Source organism: Narcine bancroftii, chromosome 2 (genome assembly GCF_036971445.1).
Source record: "Narcine bancroftii isolate sNarBan1 chromosome 2, sNarBan1.hap1, whole genome shotgun sequence".
Classification (NCBI taxonomy): Eukaryota; Metazoa; Chordata; class Chondrichthyes; order Torpediniformes; family Narcinidae; genus Narcine; species Narcine bancroftii.
In genome coordinates, this window is record NC_091470.1 from 34,535,235 (window position 1) to 34,562,277 (window position 27,043).

Genomic DNA, 27,043 nt, shown 5'->3' on the forward strand with positions numbered 1-27,043 from the left:
CTGATGATGTTCCAGAGGCAGTTACCAGCACTCCTGATGAAGTGACTAGAGCGCCAGAAACACCCGAAGCCGTGGCGAGCAGTATTTCCGACGCCGAGAGTGAACAACCGAGAAGCGACGACAATATCGCAGGCAGGCCGAAACGAAACCGGAAAGTGCCTAAACGATACGAAGACTTTGTGCCATAGTTTTAATAAGAACTTTGGGACAGTATTTTAATCTTATATCATAAAGTGCATGTATGAGTGCTGTAGGAAGTAAATTTTATGTAGTTGAGTTATAGTATTACCATTAGTTTCGATGTTTGTAGGTTTCCGAGGGATATTGGTAAGTGAAGGTAAAGTTTATTTCTGATTAAAGGAGGGATGTCATGATAATGAATATGTATGAGATGTACCGGAAGTCACGTGGTATGAGAGAGAGATAAGAACACAAGCAAGAGAACAAAGGAAACGGGAGAATAAAGCCACAGAGAAGTTTACCTGATAAACTTGTGGTTAATGTTTTATTAACTTCACATTTCGGGCCTCAAATGTGACATATCTGTGATCCTGGACGGAGGTAAGGAGGGAGATGTGAATACAAGTTTTGCACTTTTTGCAATTGCAGCAGGAAGTGGCCAAGAGGGTTGCTCAAGATTCAATGATCTGTGTCTTTGTGCTTTTTGCTTTCTCCTTTGTCTGGCGATATCTCTTCCAATTGAACCAACTGCAATTAGAAAGCCATCAGCATTTTGACATCCATTTACTCTACCCATCATATGCAGTACATCCACTTTCTTCTCTTTTTTGCAACTTAAGACGAGTTTATTTTCTATTTTTCCTAACCTGTATTCTCCTCCACAGATGCTGCCTTACCTGTAATTTTTTTTTTTATTTCCAAGGGGTATCTATAGTTTTTTTTTCTATTTTATTCATAAAAACATTGATAATGGCATTTTAGTAATCTTCAATTATTATGAATATAATTATTTGATGGAGATGATTTCTGATAAATATAGCATTTATTACCTATCTCGAGGTATAGTAAGGAGGAGGTGAATAGTTTGTTAGGAACTGCAGAAGCCAGTTACAATTCTTTCACATTAGTTGTAGACTTGATGTCTCATTTAAGCCAGACCAGACAAGGAAAGCAGATTTCTTCCCTGAAGGACATTAATGAATCTGTTCCACCTCCATCATCTTCACTGTCAGATTCTAATAGGCATCAGTAAATCTTTTTGTCACCCACAGGATTTTTATAAAACACTCTTGTTAATTTCTCCAATGTTTTCCAAGTTGAACAATTACAAATTGGATAAATGAAGTTTCCATGTAAATATACACACTGAAATCTGTAATTCAATTAACTTCTTAGATCAGTACAGCTGAAAGTAGTACGATATATTGTATCAGGCTAAATTGGGTGAACCTTCAATTGCATACAGGAGTTGTGTAAATCTGGATTTGAGCATCATGCTGGATTTTTCTCCCTGCAAGAAGAAAGTGAATTTGTGAAGGAAACATTGAACATGACATTTCTATTTATGTTGGCTCGTACTTGCAGAATTCTTAAAGCACCTCATGCATCTTTGATTAGAGATCCAGGTTGGTTATACCAATTTTAAAGAAATTCATCGAGAAGTTGTTTTTTGCATTACTGCAAAAATCAAAACTCAAGTATCTGATCAAATTCTTATTTGACCGTCTTTAGTGAGGTGAATCAATTTCAGCAAGTAGTTTCAATTCTCTTTGCTTTTGGAAAGAGCCATATATAAAGTCACAGAAGTATCTAGAAAGTCACTCTCCATGTTATTGATTCAAGTGTATAGGGACTGCTTAACAAAGAGACATATTTATTGTGTTTGTTTTTACAAATCAGTAATCAATGTTGGACACATGTTAGTGTTATATGCCCTCCTGAATTTTTATATTCTATATATACAGTGCAACATTGTAATTCAATTAGGATTCTTCCCTGAAGAATACGAATGGATCATCTGGGACTTTTTGAGTATTTTCATCACTGCTTTTTTATTTCCACATTAAAAAAAAAATCTATTAATATTCCCTGGTAGACAGTGCTAGGTTTAGGAATTCAAAGTTTAATATATCTTCTAATGCAATTGAAGATGATATCTCCTAAAAAAGAGGATTTAGATGGCTGCTCTTTCTGGAACCATTGCCAAAAAATAGTTATCTTGTACCCCAATACAAGTTGTAAAATAAGCAAGACAGTATAAATATTAGGAAGTCATTTATATTATAAGAGACAAATATTGATTTGCAATACCCCAGAACATTTTATTTTTGTAGCTTTTTGTAATGAGGTAACTTGCAAAGAATACATCTGTAATAAATGGCTATAGTGCAATATTTCAGCCCATTATTCCATCCATAGCTCGTTATCTGTTTGACATCCACCTTCTCTGGTTACACTTTTTGCCTTCCTTGCATATTCCAGCATTTGCAGCCACCCATCACCCACTGTTTCCCAACTTCATTCCTCGCACTGCCTTACCTGGCACCTTCTAACCATTATTTAGTTTCTTCTATCACCTACTAGCCCCTATGTCACCTTCCCTCTCACCCCTTTTCTGATGGGTTTCTGCCCTTTTCACTCTCAATTCCAATGCAGGCTTTTGACCCAAAATGTTGATCATCCTTTTACCTCCACAGATACTGCTTGACATACTGAGTTCTTCCAGCAATTTGTTTTTTTTTTGCTCCAGAATACAGCGTCTGCCGTGACTCTATTATAGTTTGCTTCCCATAATTTAAACGACTGAAGAGGGGGGACAAAATAGAAACATTCCAAATTGCCAATACTCTTTGCAGAAAGATATTTTCTCTTCATAATAAAGATAAAGGTTCCATTTTTGTCACATAATACTACATTTAGAATGTAACCAACATGAAATTCTTTAACTTTGTCTACTGTAAGGAAGACAGAGAGTCACCACTTTGTCCAGCGCCCCTCACAGAAATGAAGGCCCAGCGAGGAACAAACTCACAACCCCTGGTTTACAAGACCAGTACTCTAACCACTGAGCTACTTTAATGACATTATGCCACTTTATAAAGAAATCAATGAGAAAAGGTCGTAAATAATTAAGTCAACTTCTTTCTGGTATTGAATTGAACAGAATTCTATGTAACAATCAATAGATCAATTGGATCATCAGAATTAAAATTGTGCAAATTCATTAATACAATGAGTGAAGGAAAGGATGGCATCTGAGAGAGCTGGACTGCATTAATTTCCTAAAGATAATACATTTTATAGGGTATATATAGAAAATGTCTTTAGATTTACTTAGCAATAATAGTGAGCTCTATTCTTAGAAGTTTCACCAAGAAAGGCTGGATAGGCTTGGACTTTATTCCTTGGAGTGTAGGAGATTTGCGGGCAAACTTATTGAGGTATATAAAATACCAGGGGCATCAATACCATGAATGGTTACAGTTTTTTTTCCCCTCCCATAGGAGATTCTGAAACTAGATTTAAGTAAAGAGGGTAAAGATTTGAAGGGGATCCAAAGGGTAAACTTTTTCCACACGAGGATTTTAGGTATGAAGAATAAGCTGCTGGAGTGGCAGAGGTGCATACAATTACATCGCTCAAAAGGCAAAGGTAGGGAAAGTTTAGAGGGATATGAGCCAAATGGAGGCAAATGAGACTGGCTCAGATAGGTAGCATGGTAAGTTGGGCTGAAGGCCCTGTTACTTCACTTGGAAGGACTGTATGGGGTCCTGAAAGGTGGTGAGGGAGGAGGTGTGGGTGCAAGTGTAGCATTTCTGGGGTTCACAGTGGTAGGTATTCAAGGTGGTGATTAGTGGGAAAGGATGAGTGGATGAGGGAGTCAGAAGGAAGTGGTCCCCGTGGAAGGCAGAGTGATCCCCGTGGAAGGCAGAGTGATCCCCGTGGAAGGCAGAGTGATCCCCGTGGAAGGCAGAGTGATCCCCGTGGAAGGCAGAGTGATCCCCGTGGAAGGCAGAGTGATCCCCGTGGAAGGCAGAGTGATCCCCGTGGAAGGCAGAGTGATCCCCGTGGAAGGCAGAGTGATCCCCGTGGAAGGCAGAGTGATCCCCGTGGAAGGCAGAGTGATCCCCGTGGAAGGCAGAGTGATCCCCGTGGAAGGCAGAGTGATCCCCGTGGAAGGCAGAGTGATCCCCGTGGAAGGCAGAGTGATCCCCGTGGAAGGCAGAGTGATCCCCGTGGAAGGCAGAGTGATCCCCGTGGAAGGCAGAGTGATCCCCGTGGAAGGCAGAGTGATCCCCGTGGAAGGCAGAGTGATCCCCGTGGAAGGCAGAGTGATCCCCGTGGAAGGCAGAGTGATCCCCGTGGAAGGCAGAGTGATCCCCGTGGAAGGCAGAGTGATCCCCGTGGAAGGCAGAGTGATCCCCGTGGAAGGCAGAGTGATCCCCGTGGAAGGCAGAGTGATCCCCGTGGAAGGCAGAGTGATCCCCGTGGAAGGCAGAGTGATCCCCGTGGAAGGCAGAGTGATCCCCGTGGAAGGCAGAGTGATCCCCGTGGAAGGCAGAGTGATCCCCGTGGAAGGCAGAGTGATCCCCGTGGAAGGCAGAGTGATCCCCGTGGAAGGCAGAGTGATCCCCGTGGAAGGCAGAGTGATCCCCGTGGAAGGCAGAGTGATCCCCGTGGAAGGCAGAGTGATCCCCGTGGAAGGCAGAGTGATCCCCGTGGAAGGCAGAGTGATCCCCGTGGAAGGCAGAGTGATCCCCGTGGAAGGCAGAGTGATCCCCGTGGAAGGCAGAGTGATCCCCGTGGAAGGCAGAGTGATCCCCGTGGAAGGCAGAGTGATCCCCGTGGAAGGCAGAGTGATCCCCGTGGAAGGCAGAGTGATCCCCGTGGAAGGCAGAGTGATCCCCGTGGAAGGCAGAGTGATCCCCGTGGAAGGCAGAGTGATCCCCGTGGAAGGCAGAGTGATCCCCGTGGAAGGCAGAGTGATCCCCGTGGAAGGCAGAGTGATCCCCGTGGAAGGCAGAGTGATCCCCGTGGAAGGCAGAGTGATCCCCGTGGAAGGCAGAGTGATCCCCGTGGAAGGCAGAGTGATCCCCGTGGAAGGCAGAGTGATCCCCGTGGAAGGCAGAGTGATCCCCGTGGAAGGCAGAGTGATCCCCGTGGAAGGCAGAGTGATCCCCGTGGAAGGCAGAGTGATCCCCGTGGAAGGCAGAGTGATCCCCGTGGAAGGCAGAGTGATCCCCGTGGAAGGCAGAGTGATCCCCGTGGAAGGCAGAGTGATCCCCGTGGAAGGCAGAGTGATCCCCGTGGAAGGCAGAGTGATCCCCGTGGAAGGCAGAGTGATCCCCGTGGAAGGCAGAGTGATCCCCGTGGAAGGCAGAGTGATCCCCGTGGAAGGCAGAGTGATCCCCGTGGAAGGCAGAGTGATCCCCGTGGAAGGCAGAGTGATCCCCGTGGAAGGCAGAGTGATCCCCGTGGAAGGCAGAGTGATCCCCGTGGAAGGCAGAGTGATCCCCGTGGAAGGCAGAGTGATCCCCGTGGAAGGCAGAGTGATGCCCGTGGAAGGCAGAGTGATGCCCGTGGAAGGCAGAGTGATCCCCGTGGAAGGCAGAGTGATGCCCGTGGAAGGCAGAGTGATCCCCGTGGAAGGCAGAGTGATCCCCGTGGAAGGCAGAGTGATCCCCGTGGAAGGCAGAGTGATCCCCGTGGAAGGCAGAGTGATCCCCGTGGAAGGCAGAGTGATCCCCGTGGAAGGCAGAGTGATGCCCGTGGAAGGCAGAGTGATGCCCGTGGAAGGCAGAGTGATCCCCGTGGAAGGCAGAGTGATCCCCGTGGAAGGCAGAGTGATCCCCGTGGAAGGCAGAGTGATCCCCGTGGAAGGCAGAGTGATCCCCGTGGAAGGCAGAGTGATCCCCGTGGAAGGCAGAGTGATCCCCGTGGAAGGCAGAGTGATCCCCGTGGAAGGCAGAGTGATCCCCGTGGAAGGCAGAGTGATCCCCGTGGAAGGCAGAGTGATGCCCGTGGAAGGCAGAGTGATGCCCGTGGAAGGCAGAGTGATCCCCGTGGAAGGCAGAGTGATGCCCGTGGAAGGCAGAGTGATGCCCGTGGAAGGCAGAGTGATCCCCGTGGAAGGCAGAGTGATCCCCGTGGAAGGCAGAGTGATCCCCGTGGAAGGCAGAGTGATCCCCGTGGAAGGCAGAGTGATGCCCGTGGAAGGCAGAGTGATCCCCGTGGAAGGCAGAGTGATCCCCGTGGAAGGCAGAGTGATCCCCGTGGAAGGCAGAGTGATCCCCGTGGAAGGCAGAGTGATCCCCGTGGAAGGCAGAGTGATCCCCGTGGAAGGCAGAGTGATCCCCGTGGAAGGCAGAGTGATCCCCGTGGAAGGCAGAGTGATCCCCGTGGAAGGCAGAGTGATCCCCGTGGAAGGCAGAGTGATCCCCGTGGAAGGCAGAGTGATCCCCGTGGAAGGCAGAGTGATCCCCGTGGAAGGCAGAGTGATCCCCGTGGAAGGCAGAGTGATCCCCGTGGAAGGCAGAGTGAGGAGGAGAGGGAAAGATGTGTCTAGAGGTGGAATCACATTGTAAGTTGTGGAAATTTTGGGGAAACAATATGCTAGATGCAGAGTCCAGTTGATGGGTAGGTGAGGACAAGGGGAATCCGGACCTTGTTGCATCGAGGCAGAGGGGGCTGAGGTAGATGTGCGGGAAATAGAGGAGATGCAGGTAAGGGCTGAGTGGATGGTGATAGAGTGGCAGCCACGTATTTTGGAGAAAGAAGATATCTGGAATGGAAGCCCTAATTTTGGGAGCACATGTGACAGAGACAGAGTGACGAGGTGTGAAGATGTGTAGTCATGATAGCAGTGGGAGTTGGTGGGAGTTATTCTAAAACAATAATATATACATTATTCATTATTAATCAAGTTTTGAGCTTTGCATCAAATTTACAAATCGTGCTCTTTTATAAAATCGAGTCAAATCTGTAGATGCTGTGATTGTAATAAAAACACAGAAATGTTGGAGGAACTCATCAGATCTCATGGTGTCCATGGGAGGGAAAGATATATAAACTGAAGTTTATCTTTACTCAATCTCTGAGACAAACCCTCTACAAATACTGTCTACAAACCCACCAGTTCCCACAGTTGCCTTGTCTACATCGCTTCAGAGAATGAAACACGCACGTCTGTAGATGCTGTGATTGTTGTAAAAAGAGAAATACTGGAGGAACTTAGCAGGTCTTGCAGGTCTGTTGGTCTGTACTTCCACACATCCACCCCCCCTGCCCCACCCATTCTTCCCTTCTTCTCAGCCTCTTAATTCAGGTGCCTGCCTACTTTTTACTCGTACCTTGAAGAAGGGCCCAGGCCCGAAACATTGGTTGTGTGTGGACACTGCGAGACCTGGTGAGTTTCTCCAGCATTTCTGTATTTTTTAAAACCAACATCCTTTGGACTGATTATATTTTTGGTTAGTAAAAGGAATATATTGAAAGTAACTAGCTGATCCGTTCCATTTTATGTTCTATTCCAATCATCGCAGGTGAACAACCTTCTAAAATTTTATAAACTGAGCTAAGCTTTGATTATGATGAATAAAAACTGACTTTACACCTTTTTCAAATTACAGTAACTGTAAAGAGACAGGTTATCTAGCTAGTAGGTTTATAACTAAATAGATCATGCAGGATCAAAACAGGCTTTTGGCCCCACCATCAACCATAATATTCACAAATGATTTTCTCCACATTCTGATAATGTGAATGATCATGAGTTTTTTTTTTCAAAGTTCGAAGTGCAAATTTATTGTCAGAGTGCGTACATGACATCACATGCTACACTGAGATTCTTTTTTTTTCCCTGTGGGCCAGGCAGAATTTCTACTTTTCAGTAACTGAAAACTGTATACAATAAGAAAAATATGCATACAAAAGAGGGAAATGTAAACAAAGAAAGAAATGTAAATGACACTGCAATACAGGGAAAAAAATAACTATTCAGTAATAAATAATGGGCAAGCATGAATCCCTAAATGAGTCTCTGATTGACTCTGGTGTTTAAGATTCTGATGGATGGAATGGTGGCATGAATCTTTCGGCACCCTAACTCTTTTCTCATGGCAGTGGTGAGAATGGAGCATCTCCAGGGTGGTGTAGATCCTTAATGTTTGCTGCTGCTTTCTGATGGCAGTGTTCCATGCAGATTTTCTTGATGGTGAGGAAATTTTGCCTGTGATGTACTGGACTGTGACCCCTACCTTTTGCAGGGCTTTTTAGCTCCGAGGCATTGGTGTCCCCCATACACACTGTACCAGTTAGCACACATTCCACTACACATCTGTAGAAGTTTGCCATGGTTTCCAATGTCATACTGAACCTCTCCAAACCCCTGAGGAAGTAGAGGTGCTGACGTTCTTTCTTCACAATGACATTAGTAGGTTGAGTCTAGGAAAGGTCCTCTTAAGGAATTTAAATTTGCACCATCTCTGATTTCCCCCAATGATCACAGAATCATACACCTTTTTTTCCCTTCCTAAAGTTTACAAATCAGTCCCAGTGAGAGGTTGTTCTTAGTACAATATTCAGCCAAGTTTTCGACCTCCCTCCTCTATACAAATTTCAGATTTATTGTCAGAGTACATAAATTACATTGCATACAACTGTCAGATTCTTTTTCTGCTGGCGGGGCAGAATTACCACCTATTGGCAGAGCAAAAAAAAACTACTCAATGTACACATGTAAAGAAATGGAAACAAACTGTGCAATACACAAGTGAAAAAACCCCAATAATCTGCAAAAGGATCCTGAAGTAAGTCCCTGATTGAGTTTATTGTTGAGGAGTCTGATGGTGGAGGGGTAGCAGCTGTTCCTGAACTTGGTGGTGTGAGTCTTAAAGCAGTGAGAGCAGAACATGTGCTGGGTGGTCTGGATCCTTGATGATTGCTGCTGCTTTCCAACTGCAACATTTCCCATAGGTGTTTTTGATGGTGGGGACCATTTTGTCTGCAATGTTCTGGGCTGTGTCCCACCACCTTTTGCAGGGCTTTTTGCTTGGGGATATTGGTGTCCCTCATACCAGCTGTGATGCAGCTGGTAAACACACTTTGTGCCACAAAATCTGCAGAAATTTGCCAGGGTTTCAGATGTCTTACCAAACCTTCACAAACACCTGAGGAAGTAAAGGTGCTGACAAACTTTCTTCATGATGCCATTAGTGTGTTGGGTCCATGAATGATCCTCCGAGATGGTGACTCACAAGAATTTAAATTTGCTTACCCTCTTCACCTCTGATCCCCCCAATGATCACTTGATCATTCTCCAGTTTTCCCTTCCTGAAATAAACAATCAGCTCCTTGGTTTTGGTGACATTGAGGGCAAGGTTGTTTGTGCACCATTTAACCAAGTTTTCAGTCGCTCTCCTGTTTGCTGCCTCATCACCTTTTTATGCAATCTAATACCATGGTGTCGTCAGTGAATTTGTAGATGGTGTTGCTGTTATACTGAGCAATACAGTCACAGGTTGTCTCCGCTCCATCCTCAACATTCATTGGAGCGCCTTCATCCCAAACGTCGAAGTACTCGAGATGGCAGAGGTCGACAGCATCGAGTCCACGCTGCTGAAGATCCAACTGCGCTGGGTAGGTCATGTCTCCAGAATGGAGGACCATCGCCTTCCCAAGATCGTGTTATATGGCAAGCTCTCCACTGGCCACCGTGACAGAGGTGCACCAAAGAGGTACAAGGACTGCCTAAAGAAAGCTCTTGGTGCCTGCCACATTGACTACCACCAGTGGGCTGATATCACCTCAAACCGTGCATCTTGGCACCTCACAGTTCGGCAGGCAGCAACCTCCTTTGAAAAAGACCGCAGAGCCCACCTCACTGACAAAAGACAAAGGAGGAAAAACCCAACACCCAACCCCAACCAACCAATTTTCCGCTGCAACCGTGTCTGCCTGTCCCGCATCGGACTTGTCAGCCACAAACGAGCCTGCAGCTGACGTGGACATTTACCCCCTCCATAAATCTTCGTCCGCGAAGCCAAGCCAAAGAAGAAGGGGACTAAGAACCTGTGGTGCTCCTGTAGAGTGGAAATTGTGGAGAATGTTCTTACCAGTCCTCACTAATTGTGGTCTGAAGGTGAGGAAATCCAGGATCCAATTACACAGTGGGGTGTTGAGGCCCAGATCTTGGAGTTTGCTGATTACATTCTACAATTTGCATATGGACCAAACCGCAACAGGAACAAAAATACCCCATTGTCAATAATAAACAATTGAATTCAAAAGAGACAGTAAATAGAAAACATAGGGACTTTGCAATGGTGCAGGGAATCCTTTTGTAGTGTCAGAGCAGTCTATGATATGGAAGGTTAAAGACTTGAGAGCTGTGAAAAAGAAATTGTTCTTGAACTTGGAGGTGCTGGCCTTCAGGCTTCTGTACCTTCTGCGCAAAGGTAGCAGTGAGAAGAGGTTGTGACCAAGGTGCTCAGGGTCCTTTAAGATGTTGGCTGCCTTTTCGAAGCAGTGCCTCATTGATGAGTTCGATGGATGGGAGGTCAAACCAGTAATGGGTCTGACTATTTTTGTTAATCTCTGGAACCTTCTACGCTCCTGGGTATTTGAATTCCCAAACCAGGCTGTGATACAATCAGTCAAAACACTTTCCACTCATCAATTTCTAATGAGTTGCCCCCAATTCTACTACTAGGAGCAATTTAAAGTGGCCTACCAACCCCAAAATGTTTCTAGGATGTGGGTGGAAACCACAGGCCCTGGACAAAAGCCATGTGGCCACAAATGAGAGCATAGAAATCCAACACAGACCATTGTTGAGGTCAGGAATTAATCTGATTTGGTGAAGCTGTAAGAACAGCGGTGTCAGATGTATCTTTGTGCCATTTTATGTTTGAGCAAACATTTTTTACACATAGGTAAATGTAGCGCCTTTTGAGTGAAAAAAAATTTCATGCAAGGGAAATTCCAACATCTGTTTTTTTTCCCCTCTTTACAACTTTGTAAAACTGCAACTTATAGCTGAGATAGAGAGTTTGAAATGGATTATTTAAAGAACAAACTGCATTTGATTCTGACAAGTGAATTATTTATGCTAATTCACCATTGATTTGGGTCTCAAATCACTGATCAATGCACTATTTATATTGTTTGTTATAAGCCTGATTTAAAAAAAAAAAAAAAAATCGCTGGCTTCCCTTTACTATTAGAAACTAAATTGGATTTAACAGTTGCCCGAGACTCGGTAAGATGAATATAGAAGAGTGACGAGTGTCACAATCTTAATTAAAGCATTTAAATTAGAGCCTTGTGTTGGATATTTGATATTCCCAATATTGGGAAATTTCCTTAACTCAATATTCCCAAGTCTGAAGCCAAAATGATTGATCTCCAAGCAAGTTTGCATATCTGAAGCAGCAGGAGTTTTATCACATTATAAAGGCAAATTTACATCAGCTGATACTAGAGATGGGTGAAAATTCAGTGTTCAGATTTATTGTCAGATTGCATACATGACATCCCATGCAACCCTGAGGTTATTTTTCCTGTAGGCCAAGCAGAATTTCTACTTATTGGTGGTGCAAAAAGATGTATTCAAGAAAATAAATTTAAACAAATAAAGAAATGTAAACAAACTGTGCAATACAAAAAAAACTCTTCAATATTAAATAATATGCAATATAAGTGTCCTTAATGAGTCTCAGATTGAGTCTGTGGTTTAGGACTCTGATGGTGGAGGGGTAGCAACTGTTCTTGAGTCTAGTGGTATGAATGCTGTCTCCTATACCTCATTCCTGATGGCAGCTATGAGAACAGTATGTCCTGGATGCTGTGGCAGCATTCCATGTAATTTTCTAAATGGTGTGGAGAGTTTTGCTGTGATGCACTGGGTTGCATCCACTACCTTTTGCAGGGCTTTATGCTCATTACCAGCCTGTGATACAGCCGGTCAGCACACTTTCCGCTACACATCTGTAGAGGTTTGCCAAGGTTTTTGATGTCATATTCAACCTCTGCAAACTCCTGAAGAAATAGAGATACTGATGTGGTTACCATAAACCAATGATTTTCAAACTCCCCCCCTGCCCCCCCACCCCGCACTCACAGTTCACACGTGAGTGGGAAGGAAAGGTTGGAAACCAATGCTTAAGACTGAATTGTTACCAAAATATTTTGCTTGAGAAAAATGGTCATTGGCTCATTTTCTTTGGAGTTATGAAACTATGCACATAACGAGTCAATTGGGTATGATTAAAAGTGGTTTTCAAACTTTTTTCTTTGCACTCACATGCCACCTTAAGCAATCCCTTACTAATCACTGAGCAGAGGGGCAGTTTGAAAACCACTGGCATAAAGTTATGAATAAAGGAGGAGATTCCTATCACCATTAATTATTGATCTCTGCTACTATTTCTGTCATAGATTCAATTCCTCTAAATCAAACAGTATGCAAATTTGTTATTATATCTAACCTGAAGATGATTTTTGGGCCACATATTTATAAGACCACTAATTTCTGCCTTAGTAACTTCATCTAAATATTTACTGCTAAAATAATCATCCACAATTTTGTTACATCTGGACTTTACTTTTCAGCCCTCTTGATTTATTTTCCATAAATGGAATGATATTCAAAATTTCATGGTCCAACTCGCACTGCATTCCTGATGAAGGGCTATGATCCAAACTGTTGGTTGTATCTTGCCTTCCACGGATGCTGCCTGACCTGCTGAGTTCCTCCAGCAGTTCACGTGTTACTCCAAATGTTCCCTCTCACAGTTTGTGAGAGCATGTTGAGATTAATAGACAACAAAATACTAATTGAGGCCACTCATGGCTATGTATCCAACTTTTCACTCATACTATTGAGTTGGTATAGTACAAAAAACATCATTTGTTGTTTAATCAAGTTGGAAATCACTCCAATGCCTTTAGAATCAATGCAAGTGTGGTACCTTTGTTTCAAAATTAACATTTTTGGAGGAGAATCTGCCCTTGCATTTCTAAAACCTATTGCATTATTTTTGTGCAACATGGAATGGAATGAAAAACACTTTCTGCACACCTATCTTCTTCCCATTCCACTGTACATAGAATACACATTTGCAGAAGTCACTAGGCATAAGTTGTGACATCAAACAGCCTATAATATATTTTAACATCACTTGAACAAAATTATGTTCAAAGGAGACCACGGTCAGTATCAGCCTGGCAATTGAAGCAGGTGTTAACCGGAGAGTTGCTTTGCCATTAATTACGGGAGGGGGAATGGGTTTGGCGACATCTCCTGCTCCTGTTGAGGAGAACAGCACCTCTTTAAAAACTGACCCTTTGTCTTCTTTTGACCTGTCCTAACGACCCCAGTCAATATATTCCTTGACCAACCTCTACCAACACTGATATTGTTTCACTGGTCTGATCCTCGATCCCAGCCCAACCCTCTCAACCCACTCACACTTCTGATGCATTCTCCCTCTGACATTCTTTTCAAACTTCAGTCCACCATATTGGAGGCCTTTCTGGTTACATGAATTCTGGTCATGTGGACATTACCAATCTCACCACTGGGTGACTTTACACAAAACAAAGGTTCAAATTTATTTGTTATCTGATTGTACCAGTACCACCCGACTAAAAAGTGCTCTCTGGTCCACAGTGCAGAACAGTGCAAACATGGACAGATATAACACACAGGCAAATGATGTATATAGTAAATAGTACATATGCTCATATATTAAAATGAATATTATTAGTAAATGGTAGGGTCACAGGGAGTTGTTTCATCAGTCATTCAGCTGTCTCACTGCCTGTGGGAAGAAACTGTTCCTCAGCTGTTGGTTCTAGCTCTGATATTTCTGTATCTTTTCCCGATGGGAGTAGTTGGAAGATTCTGCTTGCAGGGTGGTAGTGGCCCTCCCTGATTTTGCGAGGCCTCTTTAAACAATAAACCCTGTAAATTACATTGATGGTGGGCAGTGTGGGGTTGGGGGGGGGGAAGGGGGAAAGGAAGACCCCAGTGATTCCCTCTGTCACTTTTATGATCCTGTGGATTGACCTCTGATCCAATGCTCTGTAGCAACTGTGCCACACTGTGATGCAGCCAACCAGGACACTCAAGCCCCTGTAGAAAGTTGACGGGATGGTGCCCCCCCCCCCCCCCCCCATCGCAGCCTTTCCCACCTCAGCCTTCTGAGGAAGCCCTGTCGCCGTTGCGGACGTCCCTGCACAATGCCACTTCAACACATCACCCTCGGGTGAGATACAGGTTTTAGTCCTTCCTATTTAAAATGTGTTCAAGTGAATTTATTAATGATTTTGTGGCAGACTCATTTAAGATATCTGCTCCTTGTCTGTTCATAGAATTCAATTGTCCTGAGCAAAATAGAAAATCATCATATAGTGTTTGCTCCCCCTGCATCCCTGATGGCTCCAGATTGAATTAATGTGAACAATCTTACTTTTCCTATATCCATTTGATACATTTCCTTTCAGGTATTCATAAAATGATCTCTTGAGTGCTACGACTACTGCTTCAATGGTATCTTGCATGAGCGCATTCATCATGTTGTCAGCTCTAACTCTGTATCAACACAGGCCTTAATTTGTGTGACAATTGTCTGATGTGATCCTTTAAATTACTCCAGAATATCAAAATGATTAAAATCCCTTTAGTCTTTTATTTTCAGGTCCCATAGCATGAGAAGTTTGCATCCATTTCACCAACACCATGTTAGTTCACTGCTCTTTACTAACCTCTGCATTTATGACCACATGAGAAAAAATCATAAGGAAGCATTTTTTTTAAAAGAATAAATATGACATACAAAACATTTTAACTAGCTCGATGTAAGGTTACCACTGAGCCTCAAAGTGGTGTTATTGGACAATTTGATTGAATTGAGAGCTTGCAGGGAACTGGATAAGTACCTAAAAGGAAAGAATTTGTATGGCTAGGGAGAGGGCAGCAGAATGGGAACGTCTTTATTGCTTTTGCTTGGAGCTGATACAGATTTGGCAGATAAAATGGTCTCATTCTGTGCAGTAGCAATTCTGTGATTATGTGAATCTGTAAATTGCTGTCAGTCATCTCGTGACCCATTTATTGTTGTCAAGCATTAACTGTTAGAAAGATTTCATGCAATTTTCATCCTTCAACCATTTGCGGTACAAACAACAAAATTATATAAAATGACTTGTAATCATGAATACCTTTGACAGATTTCACAAATAAAACCTTTGCTTTTGATTTTGGTTTCTTTATGTAAGAAATGTAATTTCTGTAAAATTCAGTAAATCCGTCCATCACAAAAAACTTAATACTAAACAGATTCCCAATTCATAAAAATAAGTCATAGGTACAAGCTATATTTTGTGAAACAAGTATTGATAAAAGTAAATAAAGAGACATCACTTCTTGTTGGTGGCTGTGCAGTTACAGAGATTAAAGTGTACATGTTCTGGAATGGGGAAGTCTGTGATCATTGATGTTTGGTTATCTGTGAAAATGGAAAGCATGAAGTTTTTTTAAAAAAAACACCCCGGCTTGTCATGTTTGTCAGGACTACCAAAAAAAAATTTTCACAATAATTTTGCAGAAACAATTGTTGTTCCTGAGAGAACATTCATTACTATTTCAACAAATAACTCCTCACAAATGATAAGAAGATGCTCTGTATTTTGTACACCCAGCAAAAATGTCCACCTTTGACATCAGTCCTGCTTCCTTTCCTGCTCTTTTGCACTATACTGGCCTTCAGTTTGTCCTCAACCTGAAGATTGTCTTCAACACTCAAGTGGAGGATGAAAAGCCCTTGCCTTGCAGTTTAAAACTGCTCCCACTCTCTACAGGGGGAGTTGGCTACATGATAAAGCTTGTGAAGTTGGAAAAAGAAGTGTCCCTTGGTAGCACAGATCATAACAACTGGAAGTAATTTGCGCATCTTCATTGCATTTGGAGGTTTTATGGGAAGGCCACATCTCTTGGCAATTCATCCATAGCTGTGTCAAATCTAGATACATGTCACTGCAAAACCAATAAACTACCATGCCTCCTACCAGGATATGGATCTAGGAGGACTGATACCTAAGCTTGTTAATTCTCCTCTTTCTTGTTCAATTCCCATTTACAATTTGCACAACATTTATATAAAAAAAATCCTGAAGTTCCAGTTAAAACGTAGGTCAGTTCAACATTGAATAATCCTGATGATCAGGACACAAGCTTTTAGAAGAATACATGTCAATGAATGGAAGCAATCCATCACATTAGTGGACCTTAGATCACAGAAATTAAGTGTTTGCATAATTATTTGGGTTGAATTGACCAATTCAGCACTAAATATTTTGTGTTGTAAAGCATGTTTTACCTTTTCCTAAGTTTAGTCCAAACAGCAAATACAATTTAAAAACATTCATAACGCTACAAATATTTCAATGTTCCTGACCTGAAACTTGCCAAGATAAGTGAAGGGAGGCGTGTATGCTTATGTTTACAGAATAGAAGATAAAACTGGAATGGCAATATATGAAAATATGTATATTTTGATTCCAAACAATAGAGCCATAGAGTCAATTTGCATGGAACAAGCCTTGGGGCCAACTCCTCCATGCTGACAGTAATGTCATTTGTTGCTGAATCATTCCGTTAATAATCTAAAAATATTATCTCCTTTTGGATGGTTCATCAAACTAGCAATGCAGCTCTGTTTATTCCATATAAATTAGGCAGACATTTTGAAGGTTTGTTTTTAATCCATTTATTTATTGAGATGTGGGCATCACTGAAAAAGCCAACATTTTGCCCATAATTCCATTTGGGTAGTTGGTGGTGAACCATCTTCTTCAATTGCTGCAGGTCTTCCGGTGAAGATACACCGCCAGTGCCATTGGGGAAAGAGTTCCTGCACTTAGATTCAGTGATGATGAAGGAATGCAAATATATTTTCAAGCCAAGATGTTAGCTTCAAGAGGAAGATGCATGGTACAATGTTCCTGTGCGCCTGCTGCTCTAGAAAATATTGGTGGCAGAAGTTGTGGGATTGGGAGGTGCTATTGGAGAAGACTGGATGAGTAACCCCAGGGTATTTTGTTGATGGTAAATGATTTGCAATATGTGGGTGAATAAATGTTAAGTTGGTACATGGGGTAGAAATCAAGAGGGCTCTTTGGGCTTCAAAGATGTCAAGTTTCCTTGAGAGCATTTGCAGCCACATACAGCTAAGAAAACGAAGACTATTCCATCTTGTTCCTTGCATGTGGATTGTTGACATGGAAAGGCTTTGAGATGTCAGTTGATGAGCTGCTGGACATCCAGCATTTAAAGACAACTAATGTGGTTTTAGAGTCGTGGCATTTATGTGTGTGGTCCATCGGTTAACAGTGACTCTCAGGCTGTTTCTAATGCCAGACTTAGCAAATGGAATCCCATTAAATGTAAGGATGTAATGGATGGAGTTTCCTTTGTTGGAGATCGTCATTATATGGCCCTTATGGCCCTGCTGCTGCTGTTAGCACCATGTTTAAATGCCTCACCAAAACTCATATTTGCTACTCAACTTGGGGAAGAAAAATCCATTGGATTGCTTTGCTGGCACAAGAAGTGTCAGATTTTCCTTTCTGTGCTTTGTTTTGATTATAATAAAAAATGATGCCCTTATTTATGGGGATGGGAATAGAAAATCCCACAACAAATGATCAAATGCCTTTTCTGCCTTTAGGAAGAATGCCAAACATAAATGTTCTTATTGCAACTCATGTTAAATATTGTCACTTGAGAACATTTGTGGATGATATTTATTTAAGAGGGCCTGTCGCAGGGATCCTCAAAGGCACTTGGTAGGTGATAAAGTTTATGATCTTAATAATCTACAAGAGTTTGTTTTAATTTAATTTGAATTTAGAAGTACAGCATAGTATATGTCCTTCTACCCTATGAGCCTGTGCCAGCCAATGCACCTTCAAACCTTGTACTTCTGTGGAATGTGGGAAGAAATGTGAGTCAAGTCCAGTTTATTATCATCTGATTGTACAAAGCACAAGTTGACAAAACAGCGTTCCCTGGTCCTTGGTGAAAAAGTGCAGACACACAGCGAGACGTAATGCACACACAGACAAAACAAGTATTTTTTATCCATACAAATAGATAAATAGATATTGTTTTGTGCAAATGAGAGTCTCAGATGGTTAGTGTGAGCAGTTGCTTTGGTCGTTCAGCGTTCTCAACGCCCGTGGGAAGAAGCTGTTCCTCAGCCAGATGGTGCTAATTCTGATCTTCCTGTATCTCTTCCCCAATGGCAGCAGCTGGAAGATGCTGTGTGGAGGGTTGAAGGGGTCCTCAATGATTTTGCGCACCCTCTTCAGACACCGATCCTGGTAGATCACGTTGATGGGAGGGAGGGTGAGAGACTCCAATAATCCTCTCTACCACTCTTACGGTCTTGTGGATTGACCTTCGATCCATTTCTCTGCAGCAACCATACAAAACTGTGATGCAGCTGGCCAGGATGCTCTTGATAGAGCTCCTGTAGAAGGTTGACATAATGGTGGCTGGCCCCCTTTATGATAAGTGAGGAGATGTTGAGTGTCCACAATAGGTCACTAGTTAAGTGATCTCCAAGAGTTGTTGATGTGTAATGGATGATGTTCCTGGTCCTCCTGAAGTCCACGATCATCTCCTTCATCTTGTCCGCATTGAGACTTGGGCTGTTACTCTCAACACCCAGAGAAAACCCATGCAGACACAGCTCATTACAGATAGTGTAGGATTCAAAACCTGGGTTGTTGTCACTGTCATAACATTGCGCTAACCGCCTCACTAACTGCATTGCCCTATTAAGGCCACACGGTAATCCAGGTTATTTTCCAAATGAATGAACAGTGGGGTATTATTTAAGAAAGCAAGAATTAGTAGCAGAAGTAAGCCTCCTAAGTCTTCAAGCCTCATCGTCCATTCATCAAGATCACAGCTGATCTTAAACCTCCGTTCCATATTCCTGCGCCATCCCCATATATAATACCTTGATTCCTTTAGTATCCAGAAATCTATTGATCTCTGTTTTGAATTAATCCTGCAAGTGACCATTCATAGCCCTCCTCTGTAGGCAGCCGAATCTTCCCTGCACCCACTTTGTCAAGCTTTGCTAGAATTTGTCCTCTTAATTGTTTATTGTGGCAACCAATTGGCCTTTCTTGACCTTTATCCAAGGAGAGTCTAAATCTTCAACATTAATATTTCTCAATTTCACTCTAATTTATGAAATATACCGCTCTTCATTTTAGTGCAATGAGTAGCTGACTTCACATTTTTCTATAGTACATTCTATCCCCCCCAGGTGCTCATAAACCCTCTTGTATCCTAAACATGACACACAATCCAACCTCATTTTGTATCATTGGCAAAGATGGAAGGGTCTCTTACAAAGGGTCTCCACCCTGAAACAAGTTTGTTTCTTTTTCCTAACCTGACAGCTAATGTCTTTGTTGGAAATGTGACATTTAAGTTTTTGGGAGTCTTTATCTCAGAGGATCTTCCCTGGACCCATCACACTAATTGTATCATGGAGAAAGCACATCAACACCTCTATTTTCCCAGAAACTTATGGAGGTTTGGTATGACGTTGGAATCCCTGACAAAATTCTTCAGATGTATGGTGGAAAATGTGCTGACTGACTGCATCATGGTCTGGTGTGGGCACACCAATACTCCTGAGTGTAAAAAAGGTAGTGGACACAACCCAGGATATGACAGACAAAACCCTCCCCACCATTGAGAATAGGGAGTGATGCTGCCCAGAAGTCCTGCCATCTCACACTACAGACCAGGGAGCTGTATCAACACCACCGGTTCCCAAGGTTGCCACTCTTGCAAAACTACCATCTGTTCTGATAAGGTCTTCTTGCATTTGTAAACAACCCAAGAGGCTCCAGTATTTATAAACATCTCATTATATTCTGATTGCTCTGATAGTTACTAGCCTTGTTTTGGCGATGTCATCAAAGTCTCAATGCCATTTATTTTATTGTTGTATTATGCTTTCAGTAGATTTGCTTGCCTGCTTGAATATTACTTTAGCAGCTGTCCTTTTAATTTTAACCCTATTTCTGCTGTGGTGAATCTGTGTCATGCTGTCAGTCTATCGCTGTGCTTTACTGACATTGGACGTGTATTATCTCTACCACTGAAGACACTTCCTTTGGGTATAACTGTGTCTTTCATTATTGTACCACTAGTTTCTGCTAATAAAAGCCATGATTCATGGTTAACTACACAGCCTTCGTCTTCTTCATTGACTGCCACTTCAAGGTGCCACAAGACTCTCAACACTCAGATTCAGGAACAGGAACATCTGCTTCCCCTCCACCATCGGAATCCTGTGAGCACTGCTGTGCAAATGATTCTGACACAAAGTCCACAGACTGTACAACAGGCTTCAATTAGCTTAAATGTATACACAAGTCTTCGTATCTTTGCTGGCTCCACGTGTGTCTGACTGTCCTTTGCTGGTCCCACCTGCTGGCCGTATAAAGACTCAAGCCGGCCCCTTTAGGGGTCAGTCAGACACATGGAGCCAGCAAAGATACTAAGCAATAATGAAGTTCGCTGGGTATACCTTGAGTTTCAGCATACGGATCACATTTGGGTGCACAAAGCTCTTAGCACTATCACTATCAAACAGGCATTTTATTACCTTCCTGTTGCCAGTGATGTCCATCATCGAGTGCCCGAAGCCATAGGGAATATCCTTTGTTAGCGTGGTGGACACTAAGACTGCCTTGGGGTCCAAGTTGCTGCTCCCCAACAGTTGTGGTGATTAGTGACCAGTGGGTTCCCTTTGGAGCATGGGGTGCGGCGAGTGCATGGTTTTGCATACGTGTGTCGACCACATCGTTCAGTCGGCGAGTCAGATGAGTTGGGGTGGACTGGGGTCGGCTGGCCCACGATGGCAGCGCCCAGGAGGTGCACATGGCATTTTGGTGCAGTTGGGCAACTCTACCAGAAGCGATGTCATCAGTGTGGGTGGAAGTTGGATGATGAAAGATGGCGGCTCCTGTGGTGAGCACATGGTGGCATGGTTGGACAGCAGGCTGGACGTGACGTCATCAGAGCGGGTGGAAGTGGTGGGCGAAGTAATGTCGCTGCCCAGCATTCGCACGTGGGGACATCCAGAGCGTCGGAAGGTGCTCCCTTTTGGTTTGGAGAGGCACACTTTAGAGAAGTGGCCTTTCTTGCCACAACGGGAGCAATGTGAGTTCTTCACCAGGCAGTTCTTTCGGAAGTGCTTGTCTGACCCATACCGGGACCCGCAGTACTTAGAGTGGTGAACTGCGTTAGCTGCTGCGATAGTCTCTTCCATGTGGGGCCCCTCAGCAACTGCTGTTTTCAGCTTTTGCCAGACCAGGGGTTGGAGGCCTATACATGTTGAGCTGCAGCTTCTAGGGAGTGGATCACCTCCATGATCCTGGTAAGGGAGGCATTACTTTCCTCCAACAGTTGCCCGCGACTGCAACCCTCACACGCAGACATCTCAGATGAGTCACCTCACCTCCCCATGTTCATTCATGCATAGGCGAGCTAGTTCTTGCAGTGCACCCAGGTAAGCATCTGCTGTCTCATCTGGCTGCTGTACCCTGATGCTGAGCAGGTACTTGGCGTAGAGTATGTTCTTCAGGGGCTGGTTCATGCCTTCCAGAATGACCATCGCTTGTTTGAAATCCATGCAGTCTTGGATAGCTTGGAAAGCGCATGGGCCCAGCTTGGTGCGAAGTACCATGAGTCTCTTCTGGTTAGTGTTGATGACCTCAGCCTGTGTCTGGACAATCGCCTCGAGCGCAGGCTTCCACATCTTGAAGTATGACGGCGCGTCTGGATGTTGAGGGTTGATATCCAGCCTCTCGATGGTGAGGAACCATGGTCCTTTTAATTTTAAGCTAATTAAATTGTGAGCATTGCTATGTGAATGATTCTGACTGTACAACAGCCTTTAATTAGCTTAAACTTGTACACTTGTCTTAGTATCTTTGCTGGCTCCACATGTGTCTGACTGTCCTTTGCTGGCTCCACATGTGTTTGACTGTCCCCTGAATGGGCCAGCTCGAGTCTTTAAACAGGCTGGTGATTGACAGCCGGCAGGTGGGGCTAGCCTCCCAGGTTGGCTACCTGTAAGTACAGTGGTTGCCTACCTGCAAGTACAGTGGTTGCCCCCTGCTGGTGGGAGTGCGGCAAGGGTAGTGGTTGTATCGCCACAACTCCTCAGTGACAAACTCAATCAGGGACCCATTGAAGGACTCTTACTTTTGCACTTTATTGATTTTTTTTCCCTCTCTGTGATGCAGAGTTAATTTGTTTACATTTTTTATTTGTTTACATATGAATGCTGAGTACATTTTGATGCACCACCATTAAGCAGTAATTCTACCTCGCCCACAGGAAAAAGAATCTCAGGGTTGCATTTGATATCATGTATACATTCTGACAAAAAATCTGAAGTCTGATCTCTGGATCTAAATCATCAGTTGCCTTCTCTACTTTCACCCTCTGCTTTCTCTCTGTTACCCAATTCTCAAACATTACTGCCAACTTTATGTGCTCCAACCTTGTTGACCTTATCAAAAGCCAACTGAAAATTCTACTAGTACAAAACTCTATTAATCTGGTCTGTTGGAACTTCAGTGGTGCTGGACCGGCAGTTTCTGGTCTATTGAATATTGCTCCAGTGATTGCTCACATCATTTCATTTCAATCTTTGTTGAAGTTACACAGTAGTACAACAAATCTTCCAGTGTTTAAAGGGAATGCTGGAACCAGGACTCTGGAGAATTTAAAGGGAACATGGGGAAACTTGGTCCTAGTAAATTTAAAAGGCATTTAGGAAATGGGGCCTTGGTCAGATTAAAGGGAGCCCCAGAGCCAAACGTTGAACCTCCAGAATTTCCAAACAATTGAAATGTAGATGATCAGAGTTTTAATTTGCACCATGTCCATGTGCAACCGCCAAACTATTTCATGTGTCATATCTTTAAATCTGAAAGATAAGTTAAACATGATTTCTTTTTCATAATTCTCTGCTGCACACCTAATTACTGTTTCTCACACAGATTTCAGCTTTTCTCTACTACTGATGTTAGGCTCACAATTTTCTTCTTTCGTTCTTCCTCCTATCTCAAATAGAGAAGTCAGCTTTGTTGCTCTACAGTTTGCAGGAACCATTCCAGAATCTATAGCATTATAAAAGATGGTAGCGTTCCAAACCTCAATGGGCAGTGAAAGGTTATAATCCTACTCCCAGGCATTCTTGATTTTAATTAATGGGACCTGTCTTAAATCAGCCAACTTGTCATAAATAAGAGATATTAAATGTTTAAGGAGGTTACAGAACAAAAAAAAAGTATCAAGAATATTTGCCTCGGGAGTCCCAGGAAAATCAAGAATTTGAGATTGAACAAAATGTCTGATTTGTAAATATCTAAAAATTAGAGCTTTAGATCAATTGAATTTTTACAACCAATTGTTCAAAAGATGCAAAATTGTTGTCAATAAAAAGGACTTTAAAACATTTAATACCCAATCTGTGCCAATCCTTGAAGGCAGAGTCTTCCAAAGAAGGATGAAAGAGTTGATTGGATATAATAGGGCAAGCAAGAAAAAAGCTCTGAAATTAAAAAAAAACCCTTTAAATTGTACTCATATTCTCAAACTATGTTTAAAGATTGGGTTGTCAGTTAGTTTGTATAAAAAAGACCCAAGAATTGCCAACATGGAAATATTCATAGTAAAATTTAATTCCATTTCTCCCTCTGTGGGGTGATCAATTCAGTTATCAAATTGTAATTTAAAAAAAATCAAGTTATGTCATTAAATCTAAAGTTAGGAACACCAAACCACCATTCCTTTTAGATTTTTGCAGATCAACTTTATTCAAGAGGGGGCACTTTCCTAGAAGAAAGAGAATCAAGTGAATAAAAAAAATTAGGAATAAAAATTGGTTGTGATTCGAAAAGGTACAGAAATTTAGGTAAAATGTTAATTTTAATAGAATTAATACGACCAATCATAGAAATGGATAAAGGATAATTTAACATGTTTAAATAAAGTTGAAAAATTTTCCTTAAAATGATGTTTATCACTCTTTGTAATTGTAGTATCAAGCTAAGTAAATTGATCTCTCACAATCTTAAGGAAAATTTGTTGAAGGAGCATTTAAAGGTAAAAATGCACTCTTATGCAGATTCAACTTGTATCCTAAAACTGACTAAATTGAGATAGCAAAGATAGTGTGAATGGTAAAGAAGTATCTGGATTAGATATATAAAGCAAAAGATGATCTACGTATAGGGATACGTTTATGTTGAAAACCCTTTCCGTCAATCCCTTAAAAAAACTTCTGCACTCGCTCACTGTCTTTTGGAACTCTAATTTTAAACTAATTAACACTACGTCCCTTTTTTCACAGCATTGTCAGCTGCAGTTTAAAGTGGTTCACGGAGCACATATGTCTAAACTAAAATGGTCTCATTTTTATTTGGTCATAAATCCCCAGTAAAGCTGATGCTTCCTTTAATTTATATGTTTTGGACCTGCCCTAGCTTAGAAACATTTTGGAAGGAAGGTTTTCAAACGTTATCGACAATTTTAAATTTAAAATTGGAACCTTGCCCTTTAATTGCTCTTCCTTAAACATTCTGAGAAGATGACGTGTTAACTAATTTCAATTAAATGCTGCATTTTATCTTTTATTTCATTAGTGGCCAGATGAGCAATTTTGATTAAAGGAAAGAAATACTCCACCTACACATGAGCAGTGGCTAAGGGATATTATGTCTTGTTTAAACTTGGAAAAAAAATTAGATATGTGTTAATAGCTCAAATATTAAATTTCAAGTGATATGGGGTTCGTTCTTGGACTACCACCATAATATTAAGATTTAGTGTTAAACTTGAATCTTGGCATTATGTTATCCTTCTCTAAGACTGTGACACCTAGATTTATTAATGTTAATCTTCAACCTTGTTTGGGGGAATGGGTTTTGAAATTTATTTCTTTTTTGTTATGTAATATTTTAGTGTCTTGAGTATGCTTTGGAACTTGTACTTATGACCATTAATATAACTTTTTTCTGATCTTGTAGCACCCTTTGTAATTGTATTGTTCAATTTTTTTATTGTAAAATATCAATAAAAATATTTTAAAAAGGAGAAGATGGAAGCTAATTCTATAACATTACAGTTACTCTTCCCTAAAGGTCACTTTATAATGAACAAAAGGAGATCCAAAACATTTTGAATTAGAAAACTATCTCATATTCTGTGAAATTGTTCTTTATCATATTATTCTAATTAGATTTGTTCAGTGTATCTGTGTGGCCAGTGCCCTGCTTCTGTTCTGGGACCTGGAGCTGCTGGCGGAGGTCTTCCCTGCTTCAGTACCGCTGCCCCCCCTCCCCTGGGCTGTACTTGCTTCCTGCCCCTGTCTGCAACCGCTGGATGCAGGTGATGCAGCAGGCTGGGCCAGTGCGTCTTGTGGCTCTGGGCTTGAGGTGACTAGGAGTGTGCGGGCCTACTGCATGGCAGCCGCACACAAACTGAGTGAGCCCTTGGTGAGATAGGGCGTTGTCTATCCTAATGGGTGAAGACAGACTCCGGTGGACTGAGCAGACAAGACCAATGGAAGGTCCAAGTGTTGTGGAACGCAAAAAGCATGACAAGACTCATAGAACGTCCCATCTCCAGCTGTCTCAACTTTTGTCCTGCCATTGGATCCATTTGGGAATTGGGAAGAGAGAGTGAGGCTGATGATGATAATCATTTTAATCCAAATCAAGCACTAGTCTCACTACCACCACAATCATCTTAATGGTGTCGTGGTCTTCATCGACGATAATGTACAAATGACAACATGTATATTGATGTCCTCCACAAGATTGTGATATATCACTTTGACTTTCCAAGTTAATGTGCCCATGTTACAGAACTATTTGGTGGCCAAAGGGCAACTTCTACCAATGTTTTCTGCCTGAATGACATGTCAACCTGAATGATTCTAATTCTACAATATAATCTGTTGAGTCAAGTTCATTTTCAATACCTTCTACACTCCTCATCACTGACTGCACCAAGAAGTCCAAGTGCGATTGAAGAAAAAAAAATTCAATGACATTTTGCACTTTATGGTTTTGTAACCTTGAAGTTGATTTAAAATATAACAAAAATAGGTTATATCTTAAAAACAGAATGTGTTAGGAAAATTTTAAGGTGCATAATTGATTAATGAAACAGAATCATAGGTCAAATTACAGAACGAATTGACTGGTTGGATTCAGTTTGAAATCAGAAAATCGACAGCATGGAAACGGGCCATTCAGCCCATTGAGTCCATACCAACCAACAATTACCCATTATTCTAAATTGACATGGATCTATTTTATTCTTCCCACATTCCTAAGATCCTTTCATCCATCTACATACTAGGGACAATTTGCAGTGGGCAATTAACCCATCAACTTACAAATGTGGGAGGAAATTGGAGCACACAGGGAGAACTTGCAAACTCCACACAGACTGTCCTGGAGGTAAGGATTGAGGCTGGATTGCAGGAGCTGTGAGGAACTAGTTGTACCTCTGTGCCTCCCAGTAAGGATAAAATGTTGCTATTAAGAGGAGCAGAGGTAAAAAGTGAACTGCTGTTGGCTAAGAGAGCATGGGGAAATAGCCAAAATGGAGGCGGTCTGCAACAAGATTACATACATTAGTTAAGTGAATTGGTTTGTAATTGATAAATAGGATCCAGTATGGAGAGGATTACACTTTGACAAGAAGACACGAAGGATAAAGGAACAGGGGGATACACAATCGTTGAAAGATTCAACTTAGGAAAGAAATACCAAATAGGAAACCACGAATTAGGTTCATTTCTGGAAGGATCATTTTGAAAAAAAAACCCCAGAGAAATTGTGGAAAATGTATCAAATCTTGGAGGCTATATTAAGAGACTGCTTAGAATTTTGGATGACATGGTGCAAAGCAGATCTAAAAATGAACATAACACCATTTGGCTGCCAAGTTTACTACATTTCA

At 42.2% G+C, this 27,043-nt stretch overlaps 1 protein-coding gene across 2 annotated transcripts in view; it reads left to right on the forward strand.

Annotated features, from left to right (window-relative positions):
- The window catches only part of kcnh5b (potassium voltage-gated channel, subfamily H (eag-related), member 5b), a 329,625-nt gene that overhangs the window by 27,370 nt on the left and 275,212 nt on the right, over positions 1-27,043 (forward strand). The gene's annotated exons all lie outside the window — the stretch shown is intronic.